The sequence below is a fragment of the Aedes albopictus genome, chromosome 2 (genome assembly GCF_035046485.1).
Source record: "Aedes albopictus strain Foshan chromosome 2, AalbF5, whole genome shotgun sequence".
NCBI lineage: Eukaryota > Metazoa > Arthropoda > Insecta > Diptera > Culicidae > Aedes > Aedes albopictus.
In genome coordinates this window covers 455,422,504-455,439,807 of record NC_085137.1, presented here as the reverse complement: position 1 = coordinate 455,439,807, position 17,304 = coordinate 455,422,504, and the positions used below count along the sequence as shown (strand labels likewise).

The window sequence follows — 17,304 nt, the reverse complement described above, 5'->3', positions numbered from 1 at the left end:
CCTTACTTTCTTACCAAATTGAAGAACATTGATAGTAAACTTTTAAGAGGCAAATGTTCGTCCAAAATGCGTTAACGGTCAACGATAAGTGTGCCCACCTCTGTACATGTGTACGAAACCCGATTTTGAAAAAATATTGCTTCGTTATGTAATAAAAAATCAAAAAAATGGAGACATTGGAAGTATGTCTGTTTCGCCTTAAGTACATGTTTATTTTGATTAGCATATTAACCACTTGAAATGAGACCAACAAACAACGTTTGACTTCAAACGATATTGTTAAAAAAGTGTTGGATAGGGTTAGGCGTAGATGTGTTACTTTGTTAAATTATTGAGCCGTTTTCAAGTAACGCGAAATTTGTGCGTTACGTAATGTATATATGACGCCAAAAGATATTAACTGAACTAATTTTAATTATAAAAAGGCAATGCATACTAGAACACTTCTTTTTCTCTTTCTCAAAATTGATTGGGTAAAATCGGATAAAAAAGCCAGCAAAACCGGGAGTAGACTAAATCGGGGATTTACAAAATCTGGTCACCATTGTATGACACTGCGATCGAAGATCTTATCTATTTGGTAAAGGAATGTCCATAAATTACGTCACGCAAAAATTGCCCATTTTTAACCCCCCCCCCCTCCCCCCGATGTCACACTTTTTGTATGAGACCTCTGAAATTTGTGTATGGGTCGTCACACTTTGCTGAGCCCCCCCTCCCCCCTTGAAGCGTGACGTAATTTATGGACGCTCCCTAATCGCCGGCAGCGTGAAAACCATGCGGCTAAAGAGCAGCAGCAACAAACCCAGGAATCAACTGCGGCATATCAAATTTAGTCACTAAAAAAATAGTAAACATTGTTCTCGATCACTTGAGAAACCGCACACCGGTGTCACGCAGGCAACGGGAACCCACCTAGCTTTGCCACCACGCACCGCCTGCCGAAGAACGACAAACACAAGCTGGCTAGTAGGCTCGCACACACAGCTTAAACACTAGGCTTGAGCCTGAGTTTTGCGCTTGAGCTTGAGCCTGAGCTCGAGCGCGCCGTGTTCATTTGTTCCTTGCCTGCTCGATGCTCTCGACAAACACGAACATGAGAGAGAATGCGCGCTCGGGATGAACGCGCACTTGCAAAATTGAGCTCAGGCTCAACGCGGCTCGTGTTTTTGGGAAGACTGGTCGGAGGGGAAGTCAGTATAGTGTAGTGTAGTATACCACCCATTATGATTCTCAGCCTTCTCCAACACATGTTTCAAATCCAAACTTTCTCACAGTCTAGGATCGAACATATTTATGAAATCAGCTATTAATCGCTCGGTTACACCAACGGCAATCAGTGCTCAAACTAAATGCAGTGCTTATTGCGTATGCTTGTTCTCAAATAACACAGAACGACGACCCATGTCGACGTCATCTCAAGAAAGTTCTAAACTACAAGTTCCCACCTAAAATGTGGTAATCGACCGTAATCCGATTCCTTCTTTATTGCATCACCATGTAAGGCACTGAAACTCAGTCTATACTTTATGCAGTGGCGATTCCCTAACCTTAAATCTTCATTTTTCATCAAATGTAAATTTTAGAATTTTGAGCTTGAGCTTGAGCTTGATTGACCGCCCGTGGATGCTACTCCAGTATCGCCAGACCAGCTACACTCACACAAGGACCAATGAGATAACTGCCGGGGACTAGCAGGCATCTTCAGTGTGTGAGCGTTGGTGATCTTCTATTTTTAGGCGACAATGGCGCCTGCCACGTCAGGTTGCAGGTCAATGTGGGGAAGAGGTAAGGAAGTGATGATTGTAATCGTTTGTATCCACATCTGGCCGAATATACCTCTGCGCCAGCACAAATTCATGCGGATGTTGGAGTGTTGGTGGGAATTGGTTGGCAGAAGGTTCACACATTGGTGTGTGGATACCAGGGGAAGGTGATAGAATTGTGTGTTTTTATTATTTTGAAGATGTGCGGCACAGTTCGCTTGATTGCATAACTTGTAGGCGTTTTATAATAGGATTGTGACACTGTGCTGTGAAAGTTTGGAAGGAAGGGAAACGGCTTTTTCAACCCGTTTCTGTTCTAGCGACGGCTATGAACATGTTTATATACATGAGTTGTATATGTAGAGAGCAGAGAGAAAGTATATAGAAAGATACAAAGTAGGAGGAAAGGGGCGGGCCAGGGATTGAATCCAGGACCTTCTGCATATAAATCAGAAGCGGTAGTCACTAGACCACCAAGCCCGTCACAAATGGAAATTTTAGAATTTTGTCAACAAATTGGCATGTAATTTGTAGAGAATGACGAGAATAGCCGTTTCCATCCATTTTCAATTGGATTCAGAACCTGAACACTCCTCAATTTCAGGAAAAAGTGAGGTTACGAGTTGAGATTTTTAGGGCGAGTCTGATTTTGGGGCATATACCCAACGATTGGCGTCAAATCCGGGCTGTCTTTATTCCGAAGGCAGGAAAGAGGGATAAAACCAACCCCAAAGCATTCAGGCCGATAAGTTTATCCTCTGTAATGCTCAAAATTATGGAAAAGGTACTATGCGAGTACATAAATCACAAATTTATGAAAGCAATGCCTTTGTCAAAAAACCAATTCGCTTATCAAAGTGGAAAATCTACGATCTCGGCACTACATACGGTAATTCAAAAGATCGAAAAAACACTCAATGCAAAAGAAATTGCTCTTGTAGCATTTCTTGATATTGAGGGCGCATTCGATAACGCTTCTTATTCGTCTATAGGGTCAGCAATGTTGAGGAGAAAATTCGACCCATGCATTGTTACCTGGGTACATGCTATGCTAGCTAATCGAAAAATCTCCTCTGAGCTTAGCGGTTCATACATTACTGTTAAAGCAACAAGGGGATGTCCGCAAGGCGGAGTGCTTTCTCCTTTGTTGTGGTCACTGGTGGTGGATGAGCTTCTAGACAGCTTAGAGAGAAGAGGCTTCGAAGTGGTTGGATATGCTGATGACGTTGTCATTATTGTACGAGGCAAATTCGAAAGTGTTATCGTGGAAAGAATGCAATCTGCCCTAAATCACACTTTTTCCTGGTGTCATAAGGAACAACTAGGCATAAATCCTACAAAAACTTCCATTATCCCTTTCACCAAACGGAGGAAGGTCCAACTGAAACCCCTTTTCTTGAATCATACACAACTAGTTTATTCAAGCGAAGTAAAATATCTAGGTGTCATACTCGACGCAAAACTGAATTGGAACTCTCATCTCCAATCAGTTGTGCAGAAAGGTCTCAATACACTTTGGGTTTGTTCAAAAACCCTGGGTAAAAGATGGGGCCTAAAACCAAGTATGATCATGTGGATATATAAAACCATTGTTCGTCCCAGGACTACTTACGCTTCCCTTGTCTGGTGGCCTAAAACTAATGAGGCTGCTGCAAGGGCGAAGCTCAACAAAATCCAACGCACCGCTTGCATAGCGATCACTGGTGCAGTTCGTAGTACACCCACTTTGGCCCTAGACGCAATGCTTCACCTGCCCCGGTTAGATCAATTCATAAAGCTGGAAGCGGAAAAAAGTGCTCTAAGGTTAAAGAGAACAAAAACGCTGCTGTCGGGAGACCTTACGGGTCACCTCAGCATATTAAATGAATTTGCCATAAATCCCGCAATAGGAATTTGTAGTGACTGGATGGAAACGGTAGTCAATTATGACTTACCTTACAATGTGCTCATTCCTTCCCGCCAGGAGTGGGAAGGAGGTGGACCCAGCGTTCCAACAGGCTCTATAAATTTCTTCACAGATGGTTCGAAAATGAATAATCTGACAGGCTCCGGAATCTATGGCCCTAGAACAAAAATCTCTGTCCACTTAGGACAGTGGCCCAAGTATTTCAGGCGGAAATATATGCAATATTAGAATGCGTGTTATTATGCCTGAGGAGAAAGTATAGGTTTGCAAAAATATGTATTTTCTCTGACAGCCAAGCGGCACTTAAGTCGCTTAATAACTACACTTGTAACTCAAAGCTAGTGTGGGAATGCATTCTGGCTTTGAAAAACTTATCCATACGCAATCGAGTCTACCTATATTGGATCCCCGGGTCTAGAGGGAAACGAGATTGCTGATGAGCTAGCCAGAAATGGATCTAATGAAAGGTTCATTGGCCCTGAGCCCTTCTGCGGGATCTCAGACTGCTCTGTAAAAATGGAACTGAACAAATATATGGTCAGTCAAATCACATCAAACTGGAATGCACTTCCCCATACGAGCCAATCTAAAAGGCTCGTAACGATAAACCCCAAGAAAACCCAACAACTATTAGGTCTCAACAAAAGGGATCTCAACATCTACACCGGTCTAATAACTGGACACTGCCCCTGCAGATACCATCTACAAAAGATCGGAGCAATCCAAACCTCAAATTGCCGCTTCTGTGACGAGGAGAGGGAAACATCAGAACACATCCTCTGCTATTGCAGTGCACTCACTCAACGTAGGTTCAAAGTTCTCAGCAAGCCCTTTTTAGGGCCTGCTGACATATGGATCTTATCTCCCAAGGACGTGGTTGGCTTCATAAAGCTAGTCTCGCAAGAATGGGGGAGTCACATACTGCAACTCAGGATCTCTATTCATCAATAATAGATGGTCTTGAGTTCAGTCGATACCAAGGTATCTCAGTGACAAATATGTTACTGAGATAACTTGCGTACCTCACAGCAAAAGGGTATATCACAATAGTTCTAAAATCTGGACGCAGTGATCTTCACCCGACAAACGAGAGAGAGGTTACGAGACGCCACTGACTTTATGCACATGCATCAAGTTTCTGGACTGTCGCCAAGTGCATTACGCTACAAGCATAAGCATTTTACTCACACATGCTCTCACTTAAAAGTTGTCCTAATTCTCTCTCTTTATCTCTCTTTGAGAACCTTTCTACTGAACTCTGATTGATTCAGCTCAATTGATCGACAACTCAAAGTACCTCCCGTTGGAATAACAATAATGAAAAGATCAAAAAGATGGGTAATGCTAATAGAGGCTAATGGCAAACAAAGGACAAAATAATAACTGGTTTTGCCATCATATCTCGTTTTGCCATTCTTCTGTTATTATGAAAAACTTAAAATGGCAAATCAATAGCAAAATATACAATCATAGCAAATCTTGTCATTGATATGTTATTCATGAATAATGCTAAATAACACATCAATAACAAAAATTACTATCATGGTAAAACTTGCAATTTAGCACCTTTTATAATGAATTGTATAAAATATCAAAACAATAACATAATTTACATTCCTAGCTGAATTTGCCATTATTTTGATATTGTGAGAAATTATTTATAAACATTAGGCACCATAACATATTTTACTCTTAATATACCATTAACTATGTATTATATTGTATATTTCAAGCATAACTTTTCAATTCCACGTATCTCGCAAAAGTAAACAAATCCGAATTCTCAGCTGTGTGTTTGATTCGCAATGGATTCTATTTGATGCACATTAATTTATGTTAATTTAGAACTCAAACAATTAATTGAAATAGCTCAATTTACCTTTTCTCTGCTACTTTGAAATAATAACTGAATCTACCATTATTTCAAAATTTGAATTTGAACAACTAAACCTACCATTATTTTGATCGCCACATAAACAGCTAAATTTGTTCTTATTCTGTTATCAATAACTCAAGAATGTCATAATTTGTTATTCACCGATAACAGTTAATTTGGGTCTTATTTTGTAATCAATATCTCAATAATAACTTATTTTGTTCTTCAAATTAATCCGCATGCTTTACCATTACTTTGTTATTACAATGGCAAAATAAGTTATTTTTAAGTTTTTCTGCTACCAAAATTTTGTTATTATTTTTGTTATTTTAACTCTTATTTCAAACAAACAAATAACACATTTTGCCATTCAAACATTCTGTTTTAATGGTAAAATTTGCCATTCTTTTGCCATTAAGCTCTACCCGGGTAGACTTAAGTTAAATATTTAGCTGTACGTTTGCAAACTTTAATAAAAGCAGTCTTTTGGCAACCATCATCGCGATATCTACTTATCGAACTGATATCACATGGCGACCGTGACAGGACAGATATCACAGTAGATCGGCTAAACAGTCATCTATTTCTTTGAGATTCGACTTTGGATATGTATGATTGAAGGTTATGGCTTTCAGTCTTGGGGGAAATAATCTTCTTCTTCTTGCCGTGACGTTCTTTCTGGGACAAAACTTACTTCTCAGCATAGTGCTCTATGAGCACTTCCACAGTTATTAACAGCGAGCTTCCTCTGCCAGCTGTATGTCCAAGAAAGTTAAGCGAAATTTCTTTACGTCTTATTGATAGTGACGTAGTCAGCTAAACACTGAGCTAAACGAATTCCTTCATTGATCAACGAAGCACTCGAATTGACTGAATCCGTTGCAAATCGTACCTCAAATGCTGAATTCTGTTCTGTTTGGCATGGCCACTCCCAGCACAATTCTGAACAACAACGCACAGTCAGCAGCAGAACACATGGTAACCCTATTCAGTAACCCCTTGGAGGATCCAACGAAGGGGTAGCTCCAGAAATAGCAACAAACGGCGGCTGTTACGGTTATACTCGGGAGACACATTCCACCAACCGCATCTCACACACGACGACTACCACAATGAGGTCTCCGCCACCAACCACCAACCAGCAAAGCTTCCACACGATACATACACTCAAGTGAAGTGTCATCGTAGTCGTCGTCATCCATCTACTTAGAGTGGTTTCCGATTGGGTGTTTGCTGATAGCAAATTGTTGTTGTCACGATAACATCCCCCTCACAGTTTCAGCAGAACAACGCAACGCACCGCAACGGCTGAGAGCTCTGTAGGTGAACTGATAAGAGCTGCGCGCCGCGATGAGATAGCACAACTGACCGACGAAGACGACAAACGGCCGGATAGATTCGAGCCGGCAAATTCTCATTTGCAAAGTGGTACTCGATTGAAAAACACACGACACACCGTCGTTGTGGAGACGAAAGTAGTTCAGGTATAATTGAAGATGAGTGTACTGAAAACCGTTGCTGAGATAGATTGATTGTCGTTGACCTTGAAGTAATTGGGGAGCGCGATCTGCGCGAAACTGGATATTGCGGGAAGACGCGTGTGACGGGTTTGTTTGCGAGAAAAACAAGGAACAACTAGATGAACGGCTAAAGACACGTGCACGTGAGTGTGTTATGAATGTGATACAAGTGCGGATTAGTTTGCTGCGGTGTTAGGTACACTCCTAGCTTGTCAATCAAGTTTGCTGTTCCAGGAGGTTCAAGGCTTCGCTTCCGTCAGTATAAACAAGCCTTACATTTTTCATGAATTACTTTAACGATGTGCAATAATCTGTTGCAATAAAAATTTGGTCATCCCAATTCCAAATTTGTCGTCACAATAAATTGTTATCATCGCAGTACTGCGCTAATAAATGGGCCTTGCTGATTACTTTTTATCTACAGAATTGAAATTGCACACATTTATCATGGCAGGGTACCACCATCTTCTGTTGTTCTCTTTTGGCATACATTTTAGTCACTGGTTTGGGTCCTGTCTTACTTTACCTTACCGGTCAGACTAAGGCCTGAGTGTCCTCTGCTGTACGTAGGAGTCGTCTCCATTATGCTCGGTCCATGGCTGTGTGTCTGCAGTTCCGCACTCTGCGAAAGGTCCGCAGATCGTCCTCCACTTGATCGACCCACCTAGCTCGCTGCGCACCACTTCTTCTTGTACCGGTCGGATGGCTCTCGAGATCCATTTCAATCGGGTTGCTATCCAACATCCTGATGATGTGATCCGCCCACCGTAACCTCCGGATTTTCGCGGAATGGACGATGGATGGTTCTCTCAGCAGCTGATGCAGTTCGTGGTTCATTCGCCTTCTCCAAGTCCCGTCTTCCATCTGCACTCCGCCGCAGATGGTACGCAAACCTTCCGTTCGAAAACGCGCGTTGGTCCTCTGCGCGTAGAGTCCATGTTTCGTATCCATAGAAGACTACCGGTCAAATCAGCGTTTTGTAGATAGTTAACTTCGTGTGACGGCGAACTGTGTACGATCGTAGAGTTCTGCGGAGTCCAAAGTAAGCACGATTTCCTACCACAATGCGCCTCTGAATTTCTCTGCTGGTGTCGTTGTCGGCGGTCACCAGTGAGCCCAAGTACACGAATTCTTCAACCGCCTCGATTTCATCACCGTCGATATGAATTCGGGGTGGTGGGCGCGGTGATTCCTCCCTGGAGCCCTTTGCCATCATGTACTTTGTCTTCGACACATTAATGACTAATCCGATTCGCCTGGCTTCACTCTTTAGTCGAATGTACGTTTCCGCCATCGTGATGTGTGGGCACGTTGTATTCGCGGCATTTTTGCAACACCTGGCGGATGGTGAACATCTGGTCCGTTGTAGCGCATTCACCCATAAATCCAGTTTGATATTGCCCCACGAACTCTCTTGCAATCGGTGATAGATGGCGGCATAAAATTTGAGAGAGTATCTTGTAGGCAGCGCTCAGTAGTGTGATCGCGCGGTAGTTCCCGCAATCCAACTTGTCGCTCTTTTTGTAGATGGGACACACGATACCTTCCATCCATTCCTCCGGTAATACTTCCTCCTCCCAAATCTTGGTAATGACCCAGTGTAGTGCTCTCGCCAGTGCTTCTCCACCGTATTTTAGAAGCTCGCTTGGTAGTTGATCTGCTCCAGCGGCTTTGTTTTTTTTTCAATCAACCTCCTCTCAATCTCTTGGAGTTCAGGGACCGGAAGTCTTTCGTCCTTTGCACATACTCCTAGATCTGTTACCACGCCACCTTCGGTACTTGCAACGTCGCCATTAAAGTGCTCATCGTAATGCTGCCGCTTCCTCTCAACCACCTCACGCTCGCTCGTGAGAATATTCCCGTGTGGCACAAAGCCTCAGCGCGAGCGGTTCAGCTTCTCGTAGAACTTTCGTGTGTCCTTAGCGCGGTACAGCTCTTCCGTTTTTCGTTTTTCCTTCTGGCGCTTCCGAGGGGCGATTCACTGTTCTGCGTTACTGCATTGAAAATACACGAATGAAAATAATACACAAAAATACATCAATACACGATAAATTCAAAACTGAATTAAAATACGCTAAATTCTAAAAAATACACAAAAATGCATCAATACACGGTAGATTCGATATTGAATTAAAAATACACCACATTCGAAAAAATACACAAAAATGCATCAATACACGGTAAATTCAAAATTGAATTAAAAATACGCCACTTTAAAATAAAAATGCAAAAATGCACCAGTGCACGAGAAATACAATTGTAGTTCAAATTCGAGAAAAATGCTGCAAATACAAGAATTCGGGAATAATGCGACGATTTTGTGAGAAAACCAGGGAGAAAACAAAGAACACGAACAGCATAGGAAGATCTTCCAAGAGGAATGTTTGAGAAGATTTGTCTAAAAGGATTTTTCTCGGATATTATCCCAAAGCAATTTGAATGACGCTGGAGATGGAGGAATAGTTTACCGGATCACATAGAGAGGAATCGCTCCGGAAAAGCCGAGGGAAAAGCCTGCAAGAGGAACGTGTGCAAAAATTCGCCCACAGATTCCATGTGACATTCCATCGGAAATTGTTTTCAATTAAATTCCATCCAGAGTAATTCCTTTTTGAATTCCTCCAAAGATTTCTCTAAGCGGAATTCCTTTGGAGATTCCTCCAAGAGAACTTGCTTCAAAATTCGCAACAATAATTCTCCAGGCAATCAATCAGAATTCTGTCATGTGTGCCCATCGAAATTCTTTCACTAATCGCCTCTTCTATTCCTCCAGGAAATCTCTCGGGAGTACCCTCTTTTGTGATTTCTCCAGAAGTTCCTTTTTGGAAATTCTTCTAATAACTCCTGTTCAGATTCCACTAGAAGTTTCTTCCGGAAATTCCGCCAAGAGTTGCTTCAAAGATGCCTCCTGAGATTCCATCTAGGAGATTCTTCTGATTCTCCTGGAAAAATCAAGTGAAATTTGTGGATGCACCATCAGAATGAATTACAATGGATGTCCCAGAAGGATTCTAAAGAGATAAAAAGTTAGAGGAGCTATCGAAGAAGAAACTCTTAGAAGAATTCCAGAAAGAAGGAATCACAAAATCAACTTTTAAAGGAATCTGTGAAGGAACTCCTGGAGACATTCCTGGAGGAACTGTTGGAGGAAACACCGAGGTCCCCGAGGCTCTTTCAGCAGTTTCCCCTTCAATTCCACCATGAATTCCATTTTAGATTCCTGTAGGAGTTCCTTTTGGGAATTCCTCCAAGAGTTACGTCAGCGATACCTTCAGGGGCTCATCCAGGAAAAAAACTCCGAAAGAATCATAAGAATTCCCAGAATGCATTCTAGTCGATGTTCCAGAAAGAATCTTGGAGTAATCTCAAGATAAAATTTTGGAGGAATCCCAGAAAGAGCTACTGGAGACGAGACTGGCGATACCGGAGAAATAACTCTTGAAAGAATCCCAGAAAGAAAACCCCGTATACGAATCACAAAGACATTCCAAGAGGGGCTAGGCGTCAAGCAATCCAAGAAGGAGGTTCCGGTGGAATCACAAAAACGATTTTTCCAGCTTTTTTGCCTTGCAAAAACCTCGCAAAATTAAATTTACCAACTTAGGTCTCAGCCATGAAAAAACCTTTCTTGATTCCGAAGTTGCTCCTTCAAAACCATGTCCAAAACCTACGGGTGCCAACGTCGAATATTGTGCTAATCGGTGCCAATATCGAGGAGGGTTGTTGTCGTTATTGCATGCTTCTGTTCTAATTACTTGTAGTAGAATTTGATTTCCATCGTCTGTGGATATTATTGGATCACACGAAGTGGTGGGAGTTTCGGTCTGGCCTGAGAACGGTGGTCGATATGACAAAACAATGAAAATATTTTAATTCGTGTTTGCAGTATTCGAAAACTTGGATGAATTTCAGTTTATTTACAAACACAATTATCAAATGCAAAATGTGAAAATCAATTTAAAAATACACATTTATTCGGAAAATACTCAATTATTGCATCAATACACGTCAATTCTATTTTATTCACAAAAATGCAAAACAATGCAATAATGCAAAAAATACATGCCAATACACCAAAAATACATCAATTCGATTTTCAATACACAGGGCTGCATCGAAAATACATGAGTGAATCGCCCCTCGGGCGCTTCTTCATCCGGAAGACTGAGTTCTGCCTGTTCCCCGCCTGTCTGTAACGTGCCTCATTCGCTCTCGTACGGTGTTGCAGCATTCTCGTCCATGCTGCATTCTCCTCGTTTTTCAACGGTTCACATTCGCCGTCGTACCAGTCGTTTCTGTGATTCGGAGTCGCGAAGCCGCTGTAGCCGAGGTACTACCTATGGCGGATCGGAAGTCCCTCCAGCCATCTTCAAGTGTAGCTGCGCCAAGCTGCTCTTCCGTCGGTAAGGCCACTGCTAACTGCTGCGCGTAGTCTTGAGCCACTTCTACGTTACGCAGCTGCTCGATGTTGAGCCGCGGCGTTCGACTTCGACGTGTGGTGATAACTGTTGAAAATTTTGAGTGCATGCATACAGCGACTAAGTAGTGATCCGAATCTATATTCGCACTGCGGTATGTGCGGACATTGGTTATATCCGAGAAGAATTTACCGTCGATTAGAACGTGGTCGATTTGGTTTTCTGTTTGATGGTCGGGTGATCACTAGGTGGCTTTGTGGATATCTTTGCGGGGGAAGAAGGTGCTTCGGACTAGGAGTGCTTGTCCTTACGCTTGCTGTTAACAAATGCCAAAAGGATTTCTGGTTACGACGGAGATTATTCTGCATCGTTAAAATTTTGTTTTAAAAGTCGGACAGCAGGTAGTACGCATTTTACGTAAACACACATTCTTTTAGTCTAGTCTACATATACACAGCCATTCATTGAAAGAATCCTGGAAAATGATAGAATCGACTACTTCTACCATTTTTCTTGTCATTATCAATACTTGCAAGGCATCGGAGATGTATTACAAGTATTGAAGCGGCCAGGCCTACTGTGCAGCGTTATTGAATACAATTGAACAGAACTATGGAATGGCGACATCTCGTCAGCCGCTCCGTATCGTATGTGTAATAAATGTGAAGCAAAAACGTTGGGAGTGACGTTGCTAAGAAAGTTAATGTCACTCCGTTGGGGCTCCTCTTCTTCCTGGGATGGGACAAAGGTATTTATGGTATTAACCCCTTATGTCCTGGCTCGAAAGCCTAGGTTTAAGCGCCATTGCTCGCTCTCTGAAACGAGAAAAAAATATAACGATCCCTTCCTCGACTGGATTAAATACCCTCACGGCGTGTGTATGGGAAAGGTTTATAACAAAAAAATGGGCATCGCCAAATTTTTCGCTATTCAAAAATAGAGGCTTCCAGCTTTCATTTGCACGGTCCCTCAAAAAAATCCACCGAGGGATCTCGAACAACTTTTTCAGAATACTGTTTTTCCCCATACAAAATGAACGGTTCCAAATTAATCCCTATTTCTACTTAACAAACATACCCAATTTTTGTATGAAAAAGTTCCCCCGATAGAATATTTCGATGTTGGGCTTGAATGAAAGCTAGTAGCGTCAACTTTCACGTAACGTAAAAATAAGCGATGCTTATTTTTTTGTAATAAATTTCTTCTACCAGACACACCGTGCCCTGTATTATTAACCGACAAACTACGTAAAATCATAACTGCGAGTCTATTATGGAAACGGTAAAAGTTTCCACAATTTTATCTGAATTTCAGACAGTATTTTGTTATAAATATTTGGTAGGAATTCTCATATAGAGACAGCTACACCTAAATGGTATGGTATGGTATAGGTGCGTTGATCGATTAGAAAATTCACCTTTTACTGTACAATATTCTATTTTACGAATAATTGTGGTTTCATCAAATGGCTTGTTGGCAAAATTATTATCAATACCAAAACCAATATAAAATATGCTGCCATGAATCGCATGACTATCCTATTTGCATAGGAATTCTAGCAAACTTGCTCTTGATATTCGATTCGCGGCAGTATACAACACAATAATTTTAGCAAGGTGTACTTCAAGGTACAGTATCGGGCAATAAAATGCACCAAAGCCGTTTTCCCATACAAACTAGTCAACTTTGGATTGCCATATCTCAGTTATGTCTCAACCGATTGTTTTTATTTTTCTGTGACGAACTACAAAACATTTTAATTTTTCAAAAACTATTGAAAAAGTTCAGTGATAACTATTGATACAAAAGTTACAGATAGATTGAATTTTGACAATAAAAATGCACCAAGACAAACAATTATGTAGCCTAAAATGCTGAGGTCAGATAGCTATGGTGTCTTCAGCAAATTTATTGGTCATCACACAAGAAACATATTTGCCGAAGACACCATAGTGATTTGACGTCAGCATTTTTGGCTACATAATTTTTTGTTTTGGTGCATTTTTATTGTCAAAATTCAATCTATCTGTAACTTTTGTATCAATAGTTATCACTGAAATTTTTCAATAGTTTTTGAAAAATTAAAATGTTTTGTAGTTCGTCACAGAAAAATAAAAACAATCGGTTGAGACATAACTGAGATATGGCAATCCAAAGTTGACTAGTTTGTATGGGAAAACGGCTTTGGTGCATTTTTATTGTCCGATACTGTATATCGCAGCGATTACAATCTTGAATCAAAAAACCGTTTACAACCAAAAGCATTATACCCACTCATTTCATCCGGTTTTACGTAAAGACACATTCTTTTAGTAGCGCTTTAACTACGAAGTTCCTGAGTTTCCCAATGTGGATATCGTGGTTTACGCTTTTCGGGAACATGCCTCTCCAACCAAGCATTCATCACATCGATGAGATGACATGATGATGTGTTTATTGCGGTTGAATCTCATCATCCGCCTCTAGAGCTTTCGATTACTAGATTCGACGTAGAAAGTAACATCGATCGACAACTTGACTTCGAAAAGACAAACTTCGATGCACTAAATGCATATCTTCATCTTACTACGAATTGGTCGTTCTTGAATAACTGTTCGGACGTGATAATTTGATGCTGTTTGAGAAAAACTCTTTTGCTCCATTTCTTGGCTCTTCAACAACACAGTTGCACAAAGTTTTGCTCATACAGCATCAAATCAGGCAAGGAATCATAATACCCATGTTTTTTGCACAATTTTATTGCAGAAATGGAGCATTTACCTTCTCACCATACAAAAATATAGCTCATTAAGGTACACCGGGGCAAGTTGAAACGGGTGGGGCAAGATGAAACGCGAAGTTTTGAAATACATCTCAATACAATTTGGAAATATATCCTTCGCTAAAAGATTGCTTGAATCAAAAACTATGTGTTATGGAGATCGAACTGTTTATCATCATTAGAAAACATCATGTTAACCCGCTGTTTCATCTTGCCCCACCCGTTTCAACTTGCCCCGGTGTACCTTACTACAAATCTAGTACTTCACCGAACACCGAACTGGGATTCGATCCCAGGTCCTCGGCGTGATAGTCACGTGCTTTAACCATCACACCAGATCCGCTCCACTCTAGGAGGGTTAATAATGCCAATGAGTGACTTCAAAGTTTTCAAGAGATTCGTGGTTTTCAAAGTTACAATCTATTGGTAAAACGAACAAAATTACTTTTGCAGATTTGAAGAACTGAATCCCTGAACAGTTTCAAACACCTAGAACATCCCAAAATACGAACAACTGATCCATATTCATAAAGAAGGCTATCCAAATGAATGTACAGTAAACGTTCGCTCGGTGCAAACACTTTAACTTCAATGCTTTTAAACTGCAAGTCCAATAACTGCAACAACTTTGCAGTTATCGCACCGCTATCTATCAAAATCAAAACGTCAACAGAGTTGCGATGATATGCTGATGCACTACAGCTGCATTTCGAAGTTTTTGAGTGCATTTTGGCTGCGTCCAACAACAATTGACAGCCGTTTGACGTCTGTCAGTCGTTGCAGTTAGCAAATTTCATTCGATAACTGAAACGTAAACATGTTGCACTTATTGGACGTCTACTGTAAAGTGTAAACCATATCTTAAAGCAGCATTTAAAGCTGCTGATGTATCAACTATTTTGTTTATTTTTTTTAATTTCTTGGTACTCAGGATTTGCCCACATGGGATGTCAATAATGTCTCAGACACATAGTTGCGTATATTTTTCCTTAATAGAAGAGTACGCCAAAATGCACTCAAAAAAATCGAATGCAGCTGTAGTGCATCAGCATATCATCGCAACTCTGTTGACGTTATGGTTTTGACAGATAGCGGTGCGATAACTGGAAAGTTGTTGCAGTTTGCGGACTTGCAGTTTGAAAGCATTGCAGTTAAAGCGTTTGCACCACGTATGTGGCAACCCTAATGCATCTGACCTAATGCATCTGACAGGAGCCAACATCTATCGTGTATCCACAATGGAATCCTTTGTGGATACACAAATGTTTACATACAAGATGTTGGATTCTTAAAAATGGCGGCATCGCACCCTGGTGGTTTGCACCGAGCGAACGTTTACTATACCGAAAGTTTGCACTTTGAGTGAGTTATTTTTCTATATTTTTTCTAGATTCTTCTAGTCATTAAGCCTGATACAAATTTAATTTTGACTTTTTGTCTCCCCCCCCTTCAAATTTTTTTGGCAGGATTTAGCATTTTGAGGGGGCAGATAAAAAAAATATTTATCAAAATTTCGGGTCTTGCTTAAAATTATTTAACAAATCCGATGAGTTTTCAATATTTTTCAGATTAAATGCTTTATTATTTTTATCCCTCCCCCCCTCCAATGTAAGTGCAGTACTAGTTGCAAATATTTGAGGAAACTATTCCTGAGCATCAGAAATTCTCGGTAATTATGTATTAAAAAACATTATTTTGCAGGGAAATGGTTTTCAGGCTAATGTGTCATTCGGAGTAACGATCTATTCGGGGTAATGGCTTTCGAGGTATTGATTTTCGATTAAAAAGTATTTGGTTTAATGGTAGTCGGGGAACTGTTGTATCATTACGCCAGTATTGGCCGTATTCTTGACTCTGGGTTTCTATTTTGGGCAATTGATCAATGAAGCACCACTGATTTAACCATTAATTTGAAAATTTGATAGTTGATCAACTGGCCACTCGTGGGCGCTAACGTCGGTTTTGATCGAGTTTGACGTTTACACACTACCGCCACCTAGTTCATGGCAAGCCAAACTCAGTAGTTTTAGCATTGGGCGATTGTTTTTCCATGACTATGTTTTGAATCGGAAAGTATTCGGAGTGTTACGTCTATTTGTCTGTGTTTATACCCTATATTTTACCTGCATAGGTAATAAAATTTGATTGAATAAGTCAATAGGTAATCAAAAGCCAAGAAGTTAGTGTTACAGGCGTAAGTTTGTTGTCGTTTATAAGTTGCTTTGGACTTGCAAATAAACGTTCTTCTAGATACATTGTATCGCGTTTGTAGTCACTTTTGTTTTTTTTGTTTGAATATTGAATGAGAAGTAAGATTTGATGTTGAGTATGATGATGAGGTGTTGAGGATCAAGCAAGAAGCTGGCGATTTACAAAAATGCTGTTTTACAAGTGTTTTAGCATTTTCGTGATATGTATATTCAGTCATAGGGGTAGGCGGGGCAATATGGACACCCTAAGGTTTTTGCCAACTTTACCTGGCAAGATGTCAAAAAAGTTTAGTTTTTTGATACATGTATCCTTTTAAAGTCTATTTAGTATCTATTACATAAGAATGCTCACGAAGAAAAATGATTTATCCACTTCAAAAAATGTTTTGAAAAATGTTAGTTTTTCATGACCGTCTTTAAGCATACGGGGCAGAATGGACACCCCCATGGGGCAATATGGACACCATTACACTTTTACGAATTTCGTACATTATTAACATCTAGAAAGTCATTTCATTACAAAACAACTATTATGGATGAATAATACGCCGAAGTAGTTCGTTTTTGTTCAGTTAATTTAAATTCAGGCTGTTTTGGATAAAGCTTCGTTTTTGTCGGCATGTGCAGCTGTGCCTAGAACAACTATTTTCCACTGTTGTCGTTTTTTGACCAATTTGTTTCACCCTATGTCTACTATAGTGAATTTTTAACCGAAAATATACTGAAATCGAAGAATTTGGTTAGTGTGTGATTTAGGTTATATTTTTCCCTTGTCGCTTCTTTCAAAAAGGTGAGTGTCCATTTTGCCCCGGCAGCAGACGATATTTCCAAACTTGATTTTTGATAT

The 17,304-nt window shown here is 40.5% G+C and overlaps 1 protein-coding gene across 5 annotated transcripts in view; it reads left to right on the top strand.

Moving 5' to 3' along the window:
• LOC109398102 (mitoferrin) overlaps positions 1–17,304 on the top strand; it is a 367,824-nt gene that overhangs the window by 54,095 nt on the left and 296,425 nt on the right. The window contains exon 1 of one of the 5 annotated variants that reach the window (XR_009998053.1): positions 1,569–7,032. The exons of 3 other annotated variants lie outside the window; for them this stretch is intronic. The gene's annotated coding sequence lies outside the window, so the exon portion shown is untranslated. Of the gene's footprint in view, positions 1–1,568; positions 7,033–17,304 lie in introns of those variants that run through there. One more of the 5 variants, XM_062853922.1, reaches the window with a different exon arrangement.